The sequence below is a fragment of the Oryctolagus cuniculus genome, chromosome 1 (genome assembly GCF_964237555.1).
Source record: "Oryctolagus cuniculus chromosome 1, mOryCun1.1, whole genome shotgun sequence".
NCBI classification, from domain to species: domain Eukaryota; kingdom Metazoa; phylum Chordata; class Mammalia; order Lagomorpha; family Leporidae; genus Oryctolagus; species Oryctolagus cuniculus.
In genome coordinates, this window is record NC_091432.1 from 143505556 (window position 1) to 143519149 (window position 13594).

At 45.8% G+C, this 13594-nt stretch overlaps 1 long non-coding RNA gene across 1 annotated transcript in view; it reads left to right on the forward strand.

Annotated features, from left to right (window-relative positions):
• Positions 1-10634, forward strand: part of LOC127482824 (uncharacterized) — a 109204-nt gene extending 98570 nt beyond the window's left edge. The window contains exon 4 of the long non-coding RNA XR_007908665.2: positions 10366-10634. This is a non-coding gene — a long non-coding RNA (uncharacterized lncRNA). The remainder of the gene's footprint in view (positions 1-10365) is intronic.
• The last annotated feature ends 2960 nt before the right edge of the window (positions 10635-13594 follow it).

Genomic DNA, 13594 nt, shown 5'->3' on the forward strand with positions numbered 1-13594 from the left:
CTTATGATCAGGGTTCCATCCAGATGTTGATTGGCATTCATATCTTCTTTATTCTTCTAAATGTGGAGAGTGAGCATTCGAAATAGCAGTTAAGTTCCCACTTGGGATGCCCACTTCCCACAGCAGAGCGTCTGGGTACAAGTTTTGGCCATGCTCCGGATTCTAGTTTCTTACTAATGCATACCCCCATGAGGCAGTGGGTGGCGGCTCAAGTACTTGGACCCCTGCCATTCACGTGGGAGACCTTGACTGAGTCCCTGGTTCCTGGCTGAGGTCTGGACTAGCCATCCCCCTGATGCTGTATGCATTTAGGGGGTGAACCACTCTGTCTTTTTAAAATAAATAAATAAACACATTTATTTCAAATCAAATAAGTCAATGAACAAACATTGACCAGCATACGCACTGGGCAAAGGGCAGGATGGTGACAGAGACAAATGTTTTCTATGTCTTTCTGGAGCTGTCAGTTTGGGGCACTGGTTCTCAGTGTGTGGTTCTCGACCGTCTGACTCAGCATCACCAGGGTGGGTCTGGGCCAGGGTCAACGCTGGTCTTCTGGAGCCAGACTGGAGACATCTTACTCTGTCCTCACTGATGTTGGAGTTAAAATCAGCCCGGGGAGGGGGGGGGGGCTGCTTTCTGAATGCAGTGCTCCTCACTTCTGCTTCTCCTGGGTCAGCTGCAGCCAAATTTGCCTGACCGTGTAGTGGGGCTTCCCCTGCTTCTGAGATTCCTACTGTTCACGAGGGTTCCACGGTGACTCACAAGAGGCATCCAAAGTGCTTGGTGTGTCTTCTGGTCTCTCTCAACAATTGCTAGAATGAGAGCTCTCTTGAGGTGCCAGATTAAGCCAGAGCTGATCCAAGAAGATCATAATGGCCAGAGGACAGCCTAGACACGGGTCAGCCTCTGGCCGGAAATGTGTGACCTTGAGATTCTCACTTCACTGCTCTTGGCTCTGCTGTAGACTGAGAAGGTCACATGAATTGCTGGAAAGTTCTTAAGCTGTGCTGATGGTTTAATAAGAACTGAAACAATGTTGATCCTTAAGAGTGTGGAGGAGACAAAGGGAAACAGAGAACAACACATTCCCTTTGCACGGATGGTATTCCTTTTCTGAGAGACCTGTCTTAGGACACACATCAAAACACAGAGGGAGATCACAGCAGAGTCACCATCCTTGAATCATTTCTCAAGAAAGACTCGAAAACAGTTCAGAATTGGGAAATCTCAGCAAGTCAAAACTTGCATCAAGCTCACTGAGAATGTGTTTAGTTTTCACTTTATTTAAAAAAAACCTGTCTTTTTTTGGAAAATGCTTAAAGTAGCTTTATGTTATTGTCATTGCTATTCAACTTTCAATTGAGAAGCTTTATCTATTTCCCCACTTTTAATTCCAACTGCCCTTACTGACTCAAAAGTGTTTTTTGGCCGGCACTGCGACTCACTTGGCTAATCCTCCGCCTGCGGCACCGGCACTCCAGGTTCTAGTCCCGGTCGGGGCACTGGTTCTGTCCCGGTTGCTCCTCTTCCAGTCCAGCTCTCTGCTGTGGGCTGGGAGGGCAGTGGAGGATGGCCCAGGTACTTGGGCCCTGCACCCGTATGGGAGACCAGGAGGAAGCACCTGGCTCCTGGCTTTGGATCAATGCAGTGCACCGGCCATAGCAGCCATTTGGAGGGTGAACCAACGGCAAAGGAAGACCTCTCTCTCTCTCTCTCTCTCTGTCTAACTCTGCCTGTAAAAAAAGCATTTTTTGTATAGTTTAGGCAGGAAATGGAAGAAAATGAAAACAGAAACAACACAATGTTTTTAAGGTGGCTCTGATAATCTGGGGTGATTACCTCAAATGCTGATTGGAGGACATCATGAATTGTAAGGTGGAAATGTTTTTAGTATTTTAAAAATAACTCTAAAGGGTGAAAGACACTAGTCTCCTATCCATATAGTCTAGGAAGGCTTTGGCCATTTTTCCAAAGCTGTCTTTATATATCTACTTGATACAGTTGATCTTTAGTTTGCCAACCTCTAGCTAATCCTGAGTTTCTCAGAATGAGATGCGAATTTGATGGCAAATGACTCAGGGGTGGAGAGGCTTCCGTTTTGGGGTTTTGCTCATGTGCAGGGTAAGTTGAGAAGCACGGAGGCCTTCTGGGTCTGGGAGGGAGAAGTGAATGTGGTCAGCAGGTTCTTTTGATGGGAGACTGTCAGGGTTCTCTCTGGGTCAGAGGTGAGGCAATTCGGGGAATCGCAAAACCTGGTTCTGTATGGAAGGGCTTTGAAGGCTCCCCTCCCCAGTAGTCTGCCTTTGGCTGTGTATCCTGTGCAGAGCTGTGTTTTGGGGATGACTATGCTGGGCACTTATTTTTAGGCCATCTGAGCACCAGCTGACTACCTGCATCTGACAATTGTCAAGGTTCCTGTGTTGGGCTGTCGGTGTTGCTGCAGGTTTCCAGCACCTGTCCAGGCTTCCCCGAAAGGGGAGAGAGTGTTTATTTATTTATTTTTTTGACAGGCAGAGTGGACAGTGAGAGAGAGAGACAGAGAGAAAGGTCTTCCTTTGCCGTTGGTTCACTCTCCAATGGCCGCCGCGGCTGGCGCGCTGCGGCCGGCGCACCGTGCTGATCTGATGGCAGGAGCCAGGTGCTTCTCCTGGTCTCCCATGGGGTGCAGGGCCCAAGGACTTGGGCCATCCTCCACTGCACTCCCGGGCCACAGCAGAGAGCTGGCCTGGAAGAGGGGCAACCGGGACAGAATCTGGCGCCCCGACCGGGACTAGAACCCGGTGTGCTGGCACCTCAAGGCGGAGGATTAGCCTAGTGAGCCGCGGCACCAGCCGATGGGGGAGAGAGTTTTTGCTAAACATGCTGCTCTCACACCAGCACAAATGTGCTCCTATTCTATTGAAGCTCCTGACATCTTCTCCCTTTGGAGATACGTTAGCTACCTGCAGGAATTCTGTCCCTTCACACTCATAGTTCAGGAGAGGTGATGATGCAGGCTGAGTGTTTGTCCCAAGTTTCTTCCTTCTTTCCCATTTGATTAGAAGTTTCTTCACATCATGGAGAAGTGGTAGCGGAAAGCACAAGAAAGTGGAGACTCCAGTAACTTGACCAAGCTCACCTGCTGTTAAGTGACCAGAGTCAGATTCAGATTCAGGTCTGTGCAGTGCTCGCTGGTTGCCTCCGTTGCCCAGGCCATGTGGCTTTTCTGGGCAGCTTGCAGCTGTTCTCTGAGGACCATGACAAATCAACAGGAGTTTGTTCACAGATGCACATTGGTAGGCATTCAAACCCCTTCCAACAACTAATCAGAGGCCATTAGTCTCTCTGTAAATGTTGACATCACTACTAGGGTACCTGGATGTAATGTTTGAGAAGGTTTCCTTTTTTTTTTTTTTTTTTTTTTTTTTTTTTAATGAGGTAAAGGAACTGGGATTGCTTTTGCAAAAATTATATAATGGAGAAATGGTTCATTCTGCTCATTTTTAAAGCCACTAATGAGTGGTCGGGGTTTGCTTCAAATGATCCAGGAGTCAGCATTCAGAGAAGCAAATTCCACATTATTTTACGACCAATGCAGTTTTCCTGGAATTTACCTGGCTGTGCGTGATTTCTAAAATGTGACTGTATGGGGGCCTCCTTGGCACCAGCGGCTAGCCCCTCCTTCACCAAGAACTGGAGCGGCTGCGTGAGGCCAGGTGGGCTGCAGCTGCATCTCAGCCAAGCTCTGGGAGGTGGCAGACCCACTCTGCCTGGCAGCCTACTGGAAGCGAGGTATTTCAGGCCCCATCTGGAGGAACAAAACCTGCATTAGGTGGCCCCCAAGCCAGACACGAAGGTCCCAGGTCTCGGGGCTCGGAGATCTCAGCAACCATAGGGGTTAAGGTGTTTGTTCTTTCCAAGCCAACCCAGGTGCTGATGACTCATGGTAGGGTTAATGCATTTCACCTTTCTCCAAAGCTGCAGCCAAAATATTTTTCCACCTTAATGACTCACCCTTTTCCCAGGCCTGTTAAATTAATAGGGGTCTTACAAAAATACACAGGGAGGGCTGGGGCAGTCTCCATAGTCTACCTGGTTGAACAAGAATAAATCCCAACAGTTACCTGGAGCTCCCTCTTTTGTTCTAGATCTAGATTCAGCTTTAAGATCAGAAAATAGGATGGAAAATACACTGTAACTTTCAGAAATTGTTTCAGTTTCATAGTCACAGGTTTTCTCTAGTTACTGTAGAATTGGCATCTACTGGATTTCAAAAGAGATCCATTAGGGACTAACCAGGGAATGCTTTTCAGTCTAAGTCTTTAGAACGCCTTTCAATATCCATTATAATCTAGTGTGACTTTGCCACCCTAAACTTGTCTCCTACAAATTTCCCGCATATACTCTTTGCTTCAACCAGGACATCAGGTACCTGCAGCCTTGACATTATTCATTTTGACTTTTTGAGGTTTGCGTAAGTTTTACTTCCACACTTATGATTATAAAGCCCTTCTCCACAAATCCATCTCTCTAAGCCTTAATTTTTAAAAATATTTTTTTTTTTTTATTTTTGATAGGCAGAGTGGACAGAGAGAGAGACAGAGAGAGAAAGGTCTTCCTTTGCCGTTGGTTCACCCTCCAATGGCCGCCGCTGCAGCCGGCGCACCGCGCTGATCCAATGGCAGGAGCCAGGATCCAGGTGCTTTTTCCTGGTCTCCCATGGGGTGCAGGGCCCAAGCACCTGGGCCATCCTCCACTGCACTCCCTGGCCATAGCAGAGGGCTGGCCTGGGAGAGGGGCAACCGGGACAGAATCCGGCGCCCCGACCGGGACTAGAACCCAGTGTGCCGGCGCCGCAAGGTGGAGGATTAGCCTATTGAGCCATGGCGCCGGCTAAATATTTTTTATTTTATTTATTTGAGAGGTAGAGTTACAGACAGTGAGAGGGAGAGACAGAAAGAGAGGTCTTCCCTCTGCTGGTTCACTCCCCAAATGGTGGCAATGGCCGGAGATGGGCTGATCCGAAGTTAGGAGCCAAGAGCTTCCTCCAGGTCTCCCATGTGGGTGCAGGGGCCCAAGGACTTGAGCCATCTTCTACTGTCTTCCCAGGCCATAGCAGGGAGCTGGATTGGAAGAGGAGCAGCCGGGACTAGAACCAGCGCCCATATAGGATGTTGGCACCGCTGGTGGAGGATTAACCTCCTGCACCACAGCACAGGACCCCTTAATTTTGTTTTAAGCTCCAGTTTAGTCTACTGTCATTCGTGACAAAACTTGTTTGCTCCTTAGCTTCTATATGGTAAGCACTTTCTCCTGGGCTTTTAAACAATTCTCTTTGCCGTTGATTCTGTAGTTTCACCATGACATATCTATGTGTGGATTTCTATTTAGTTAACCTATGACATTCTTTCATCATTCTAGAAAATTCTCAGCCTTCATTTCTTTGAAGAAAATTTCCACCCCATATCTCTTCTCTCTCTCTCTCTGGGACTCCTGTGAGATGTATATTGGACCTTCTCATACTTCCTCCCAACTCTCCTTAATTTGCATACTTCCCATCTCAGTTTACTCTGCATCATGTAATTTCTTTGGATTTATATTCCATTTCGACAGTGTCTAATCTAATTTACCCATTGAGTTTTTTTTTAAACCCTGTGAGAGATCATTTATACATTCAGCCATTTTCAATATATAGTTTCATGATTTTTAGTAAATTTATCCAATTTCATAACCATTCTCATAATCTAATTTTGAAACATTCTTATCTCCCTCTTGAATGGCTTGTGTTCACTTATAGTTAAATCTCATTTTCTTTTCCTTTTTTTTTTTTTAAGGCAGAGTTAGACAGTGAGAGAGAGAGAGACAGAGAGAAAGGTCTTCCTTCCGTTGGTTCACCCCCCAAATGGCCGCTACAGCTGGCGCGTTGCGCTGATCTGAAGCCAGGAGCCAGGCACTTTCTCCTGGTTTCCCATGTGGGAACAGGGCCCAAGCACCTGGGCCATCCTCCACTGCCTTCCCGGGCCACAGCAGAGAGCTGGACTGGAAGAGGAGCAACCGGGACAGAACCGGCACCCCAACCGGGACTAGAACCCAGGGTGCCGGTGCCACAGGTGGAGGATTAGCCTAGTGAGCTGTGGCACCAGCCTTCATTTTCACCTCTAGCTGTAGGCAAACACAAATCTATTTCTGTCTCTATAGATGTATCTCTTATGGATATTTTACACAATTGGGATCTGAATGGAATCTTTGTCTCTGCTTTCTTTCACTTAGTATAATGTTTTTGAGGTTTATTCACATTGTTGCCTGCATGGGGGTGCTGCAAAACTTCATGGAAAAGTGAAAGGAAAAGATAATTTAGGAATTCCTTTGGATCTAAATTTTAGGATAAAAAGTGAAAGCAAAAGACAATTTAAGAAAGAGAGAGAGAGCGACAGAGAGAGAGAGAGAGAGAGAGAGAGAGAGAGAGAGAGAAAGATAACTCCCATATGCAGGTTCTCTCCCCAGATGCCTGCTACAGCCTGGCTGGGACAAATGCTGGAAGGCAGGATCTCAATTCTGGTGTCTCAGTGGATGACAAGAATCCAATTACTTGAGCCATCCCCATTACCCTCTAGGATCTGCATTAGCAAGAAGCTGGAGTCAAGAGTGGGAAGTGATATTGGAATCTAGGCACTTTGAAGTGACGTCACGGTGTCTTAACCAGAGTCTAAACTGCTAGACCAAATGCTTGCTCCTGCTTTATTTTATTATTGTTAATTGTTGAGTAGTATTCCATTATATGGATTTGCCACAATTTGGTCATTGATCCACCAGCTGTCCACTGAGTTATTACTTTTCTTTCAGTAAGTTCTAACTGATTCTATTTCAAGCTGACTTGGGCAACACTATTTGATGTAGTTGTTTTATATTTATCCCATCATTTTGTTTTAATTACTTTAATCATATATTAGTTCATTTTTAACAATTCTATTGCCTGAAATTTTAAAGGACTGAATCAATGTTTTTCGATTATGTGGTTCTTTTTTTTTGTTCTGCCTGTGTTTCTTGTTTATTTAGTCCCTCTTGTGTGCCTGTGTTGAGGGTTTTCTGGTTGGCAACTGGGGCCCATGTTTGATTTGGAATTTCTGATGCAATGCTGGTAGTGTAAGAATGAATATAAAACTTGCCTAAGTGTGGATTTGTGGCTAAACATTTCACAAAATACTTTCTTTCTCTCAAATCAGAATCCAGGAAGGGACAGAAATGTTCCTTGATTCCTTTTTTGTTGGTTTGTTCATGTGTGTTTTTTTTCTCCCTGGTCCACAGTTTCCCTAAGGGTCTGGTTCTTTGAGGGTCCCAGCTGTTTGTCTATTAGATCCAATTCTGACTCGCGTAGGTTCAAGTGCTGGATACCTGGTCTTGGGAGGCATTAACATTAAGACCTTGCTATGGCCTCAGGATAACCAAAGTGACCAACCTCTATTCTCATTTTTATCTAACTCTTCAATTTTGGTCCCTTATTGTGGTTAGGTTTAACATCAACACATATTTAAGGTATATTTCTTCTCAGTGAGCTGGCATTGCTGGGTGTTTGATAGCATGAGGTTTTTCAAGATATTCAGTGTATTTTGGAACACAGGTGAGCCTAAGTAACCCGCGGTTATTTTGCAATGCAGACGTCACTGTTCCCATTTGTGAGTTTGGATGAACAGAGGTGCAGTCATGGGTGCACTGTCTGTCGCTTTGCTAAAGAAATGAACAAGTGTATTCCTAGATCTTGCCTGAGCACCTGAATAGAAGTAATCGGAGTTTTTAGGGCAATAAGCTCTGTTTTAATTGTAAGAAACAGATTGTGAAGCTTACTTGGAAGATATCCATGTGGCCCATGGTTTATTTTGAACTTCTTAACTTGTGGTGTTCTCCAGCAGGGGACTTTAAAAGGTTTACAGAAAAATGACATTGAACGATAAGTTTATCTTCTTGAAATGTTTTTTTGAAATGTTTGCATTTTTTTTCCAGATTATACATTGTCCATGAACTTTTTGAAGGACCATTGTGTCACAGAGTAAATTTATAGGAAATAGTCATAGCAATGTGGGGATTTTGTGAAACGTTTGCCTTTGTTTGAGAGGCAGGGGGGTGGAGGAGGGAGAGGACAGCAGTCTATTGGTTCGCTCTCCAAATGCCCCAAAGAGCATGAGGCTGAAGCCATGAACTGGGAACTCAGTCCAGGTCTCCCATGTTGGTGCCAGGAGACCAACTACTGGAGCCATCAGCGCTGCTTCCCAGAGCCTGCATTGGCAGGAAGCTGGAGTCAGGAGCTTTGGCCCTGGCACTGCCCCGTGGGAAGTGGGTGTCTTAAGGACTAGGACAAATGCTCCCCCACATTTTCCTTTCAAAGGACTTTGTAATAAGATAGCATGCACTGGGACTCATAGGCACTTCGGCATCTGAAGTGTTGTGTGGCATACATAAATGTCTTTTGCAAAGATCTTGATGCTACAGCATGCTGTGACAACAGTCTTGTCTACACCAGGAGACTGAATAGTTATAACCCTCACAATTGCTTCCATCTCAAAGTTTCCACTTTCTTATGAACATAAAATTATCTGATCTTGGCAGGGACCACGGACCTAGTTTTCCTCCCCAGATTGCCACTTCCAAGTGCAAACAATTGGATGTTGAGTGGGGGCTTGAAGACATCTTCTTAAGGGCCTGACTAGAGCCTCAGGAATCTATCTTTGAAGAACCACAAACTCCATAAATTTATTTTTTTAAACAATATGCTGTTCTGCACCAATCTTTTTTTTTTAAAGATTTTTTAAAAAATTTGAGAAACAGAGTTACAGAGAGAGAGAGAGAGAGAGAGATCGTCCATCTGCTGGTTCACTCTCCAAATGGGCCAGAACTGCACTGATCCGAAGCCAGGAGCCAGGCACTTCCTCCTGGTCTCCCATGTGGGTGCAGGGCCCAAGTACCTGGGCCATCCTCCACTGCCCTCCCGGGCCACAGCAGGGAGCTGGACTGGAAGAGGAGCAACCGGGACTAGAACCCAGCACCCATATGGGAAGCTGGCGCCACAGGTGGAGGATTAACCAAGTGAGCCAAGGCGCCAGCCCCACCTTCCTTGAGAATCCTGCTGGGCAATTAGCATTGCAAATGGAGCAAAACTAACTGTGGTCATGAGTCTCCACCTCTTTCTCATTTTCCCCAGATCCCGAAGCTTATAGCCCTGAGGGTATCTACAGATATTTAGTTTCCTTTAAAACACACACTGTACCAGAACTGAAGAACAAGGGCAGGCCTTTCACCTTGCAGCTCAGACTCTGCTCAGGGTGCTCACGTGCCATACCAGAGCACCTGGCGTGGCGACCCAGCTCAGGTCCCTGCCTTCAGCTTTCTGCCAGTGCAGATCCAGGGAGGCAGCATTCATAGCTCCAGGAGCTGGGTGCTTGCCACCCCTGGGGGAGACCTGGATGGAGCCCCTAACCCGAGACTAGAGTGTGGCCCATTCCAGCTGTTCCAGGTATTTGGGAACGATCCAGCAGATGGGAGATGTCTGTTTCTGTCCATCTGCCATTCAAATAAATAGTTAAGCAGCATTGCTAAAAAAGGGTGGAAATACGTGGACGCCTTTAAAAAAGCCTGTGATTACGCACACAGTGCTAATTTCTGAGCTGGACTGATGGGAGGGGTGATGTCTTTTTCACGAAGAAACACGAAATTCCAGATCTCCATTGTCCTTGATCCTATTGTGTCCAGACGACAGCAACAACAAAAAGCATTTTTTTCAAATTATTATTTATAGCCATTGTCTCTATTCCCACTAAACTAGGAACTTCTTGCTTCTTACTTGGTAAACTTCTTATTTGGCAAAATATAAAGCCCTTTTGCTGTAATATAAATTTAAAATACGTTATCTTAAAAACTAAAAAAGTGAAGAAAGGAAGAAGAGAGGAGGGTGGAGGGGGAAGGGGGGAGGGAGAGAGGGGACATTGTTATGTTCTGAGAATTGTATTTACAAATTACATTGCATATGTTAAAAACTCATTAAAAATTGCAATAAGAAAATTGAAAAAAGGTCCTTTTAGCTTCCACTCTATAAATCAACATTAGCTTTTGTCATGCACGTGTGGTTTCCAGTGAGCTGTCAGTGCATGGTGGGGGCGGCTAACATAGCCTGCGCAATGATTCAAATAGGTTTGCCCCCCACCCCCAACTCCAAGTTCATGGGTTGGAGGTTTGTCACCAGTGTGGCAATATTGAGAGGTGCCAGAACCTTTCAGCGGTCTCGTCTGGTGGGAGGGAGGTGGTTACCAGCCCTTTCTGTGTGCCGGCTTCCTCCCTGACCCTGGGCTGGCTTCCTGTCTGACCCTGAGATGTTTGCTGCTTGTTCTCCTACAGTGCCCTCATCCACTGTGCAGTGACACAGCCAGGAGGACTCTCGCCACAGCCACCACCATGTTGGTTAGACCTTCAGCCTCCAGAGCTGTGAGCTGAATACTCTTCTTTTCTCTGTGGTACCCTGTGAGTAGCAGCCCGAAACAGAGTGATACGCTCAGGTACAAAGGGAAAATGCATATGGGCAAGACTGCCTCTTAGGATTCCCAACACTCCTCTCCCTTGCTGACTCTGTTTTGAAAGTAAAGCCTGAATGCCCAAGGGGGATTTTAGAGGACTCATTGATTACTTACAGAAACAAACAAACAAACAAAAAAGTGAATTAAGTCCCTCAAAGATCCCTGTGGTTGCTGTCTATCATAAAGGAAGAATTAGAAGAAGGGAAATATTTCATTTTATTAAGCAAACATCTACTATTCTGCCATTAAGTCTTTGTTTGCCTAGTGTGTTACGGGTAATAGGGTTGTCAAATTGGTTCTTCCTATTAGAAGTTCTGATTTAGAACTGACTTAAGCCAGCTTTAACTTCAGTTGGCTCCATAGCCCCACCCACATGGATTTTAATCTTGCAGAAATAATTGGTCTTGCATTCACAATTTACCTTTTTCTGTGGCTTTAAAAAGTGTTGCTGGTGATGGCATTGGACACAGTCACTTGCGACGCTCACGTCTTATCTGGGAGTCGGGGCTCTGCTTCTGAGTCCAGCTTCCAACCCTAGGAGCCAGGAGATGATGGCTCTAGTAGGTTGGGTCCTTGCCACCTAGATGGGAGAATATGGGTGGAGGTCTAGGCTCCTGGCTCTGGCCTGGCCCAATCTGGCTGTTGCCAGCATCTGGGAGATGAACCAGTGGATCGAAGGTCTCAGTATTTTTCTCTCTGCCTTTCAAATAAATTTTTTTACAGTGTTGTCAGAATCAGTGAGTACAGATAAGGTATCAGCCAGGGAAGAGGGGCTGCAGTAAAAAGGGCGTCTGTCATTTGGATGGTTCCTATTTAAGATTCAGGAATTTTTATATCGATGACTTGAGGCTCTCTTTTTGTGCCTTTGGGTTGGTTGATTGTTTCTTCCTTAAGTCCTGCAAGTTCTCGAAGTCAGAGGTGGGGGTAAGAGGTAGGGATGTGAACACATTACCTGAACTCGTAACGGGAAAAATAGCTATCAGTCACTTCTTATTCCTACAACTGAAGGCCATGCGTGTTTTGGTGTACAATAGGATTTACTGTTTTCTCAAAATGCCAAGTTTCATTTTGTTTGTGGCTGTTAAAATCATATTTTCAGATGGTTGAGGATTCCAACAATGACAGTAAAATATAAAGTTAAATGCACACTAAAGTGAGTGAACTAGAGGTAATCAGGATTAACCCTTTACAACCCATCCTTTTTTTTTTCTATGCAAGACATACATTAGAACACTAACAATATTCTATACTATATATTCTATATACTGAATATAGTCTTCTTTTTTTAAAAAAAGATTTAATTTATTTATTTGAAAGACAGAGTTACAGAGAGAGGTAGAGCCAGAGAGAGAGGTCTTCCATCCGCTGGTTCACTCCCCAGAAGGCCTCAACGGCCGGAGCTGCGCCAATCCGAAGCCAGGAGCCAGGAGCTTCTTCTGGGTCTCTCACGTGGTGCAGGGGCCCAAGCACTTGGGTCATCTTCTACTGCTTTCTCAGGCTACAGCAGAGAGCTGGATTGGAAGAGGAGCAGTCAGGATTAGAACTGGCGCCCATATGGGATGCCGGCGCTTTAGGCCAGGGCTTTAACCTGCTGTGCCACAGTGCCGGCCCCCTGAATATAGTCTTCTTTATTCACTTAGTAATAGCTCCTGCAATCCTCCAATATCTGAACGCAGGCATTCGTCACAGTTGGCAAAGATGCTATAGATTTCTCTTTTTTTTTGGAACAGGAAACTTGAACCACTTTCCTTATGATAAGCTTGCTATTTTGCCCTGTTGCAAACATGGATTTTGGTTAGTTGGAACCAATTATTTGTTGCCATGTCAGTGTGTGTGTGTGTGTGTGTGTGTGGTTTCCTTATAAATAGATGTCAGCATCCTTATCCATAAGTCGTGATCTACCACTTCTACAAAACTCTGGCCTTGTCCTTAAGGATCAGCAGGAGAGGCTGTGACTCTGAGATCCACTCCTGCTACACTTCTCAGGGCTTCTTGAATTATTCTGCCATCTCCTTGCTGTAATTCACATGTGTTCCTGCAAGCACACATGGTACGTGCCTACCTACACACCATACACACACAGACGTGCACATCCATGACAATAAGCAATTCAGGAAGATGACCCTGACCAAATGCATCCAAAGCTATGCGGATTTTTAACATTTTGTGAATAAGTCTTCCTTTGGCTATTACCGTTGCAAAGTATATTTCAAATACCAATTGCAAAATAGTTTGCGTGTCCTTAAAAAATTGGAAGTGTCAGTATTATATGCATAAAATATTTTAGCCATCTTTCCAGAAAATAATCTCATCTGGAAAAAAAATCATCTTTCAATAAAGCTAAATGAGTAGGGCTATTGGTAGGAGAGAGTAGGCACGGTGAAACCCTACAGCCCGTAGATTCTGACTCCTGGCACGTCTTCCGTGAACACAGAAATGCAGCAATGCCCATGCATTTTGTTTTCTGTGATTTGCAACAATCTCGTGGGGTGGAGCTGGGCAGCTTTTCCTAAATGAGGACCCTGCCTCCAGCAAGGAAAGTAACTTGTCCTTGGACGCCCTTGAACCCAGGGCCGAGCTGCTGCGGCTCAGACTTCGGCAGCTTTCCGGGCCTGGGTGTCACTGGTTAAGGTAGCATTCACTAAAGTCTCTCCCTGTGCACAGTTTCCCCATTACTTCAGCATCCAGGTCTCTGAGCACCGCTGGGAATGAGATCATTTTCCTGTAAACCTTCTCGCCATAAAACTGTTCCACGAGTGATTGGCTACGTCTCCATCCAGGGGGAATTTTCCTAGCAGATCCCTGGGGTTTGCCAGGGGTGTTCCAGGGGGCCTGTGGAGTGGGGGAGAAAGTGCTGCTTCCGGCCTGCTGTCATTTCCAGTGACGTCATCACTGTGCGACGCCACGCGCATGGGCTGGGCGTCCATTGCTCTTGGTGGTGGCACATGTTCCTTTGCTCACAGCACGATGCCACAGACCCGGCACAGGATCGAAAAATGGGAGAGATTGCTTGTGGCTCGTGGTTCTGTGGGCCTGCAAGCGAGGCCCTGCTC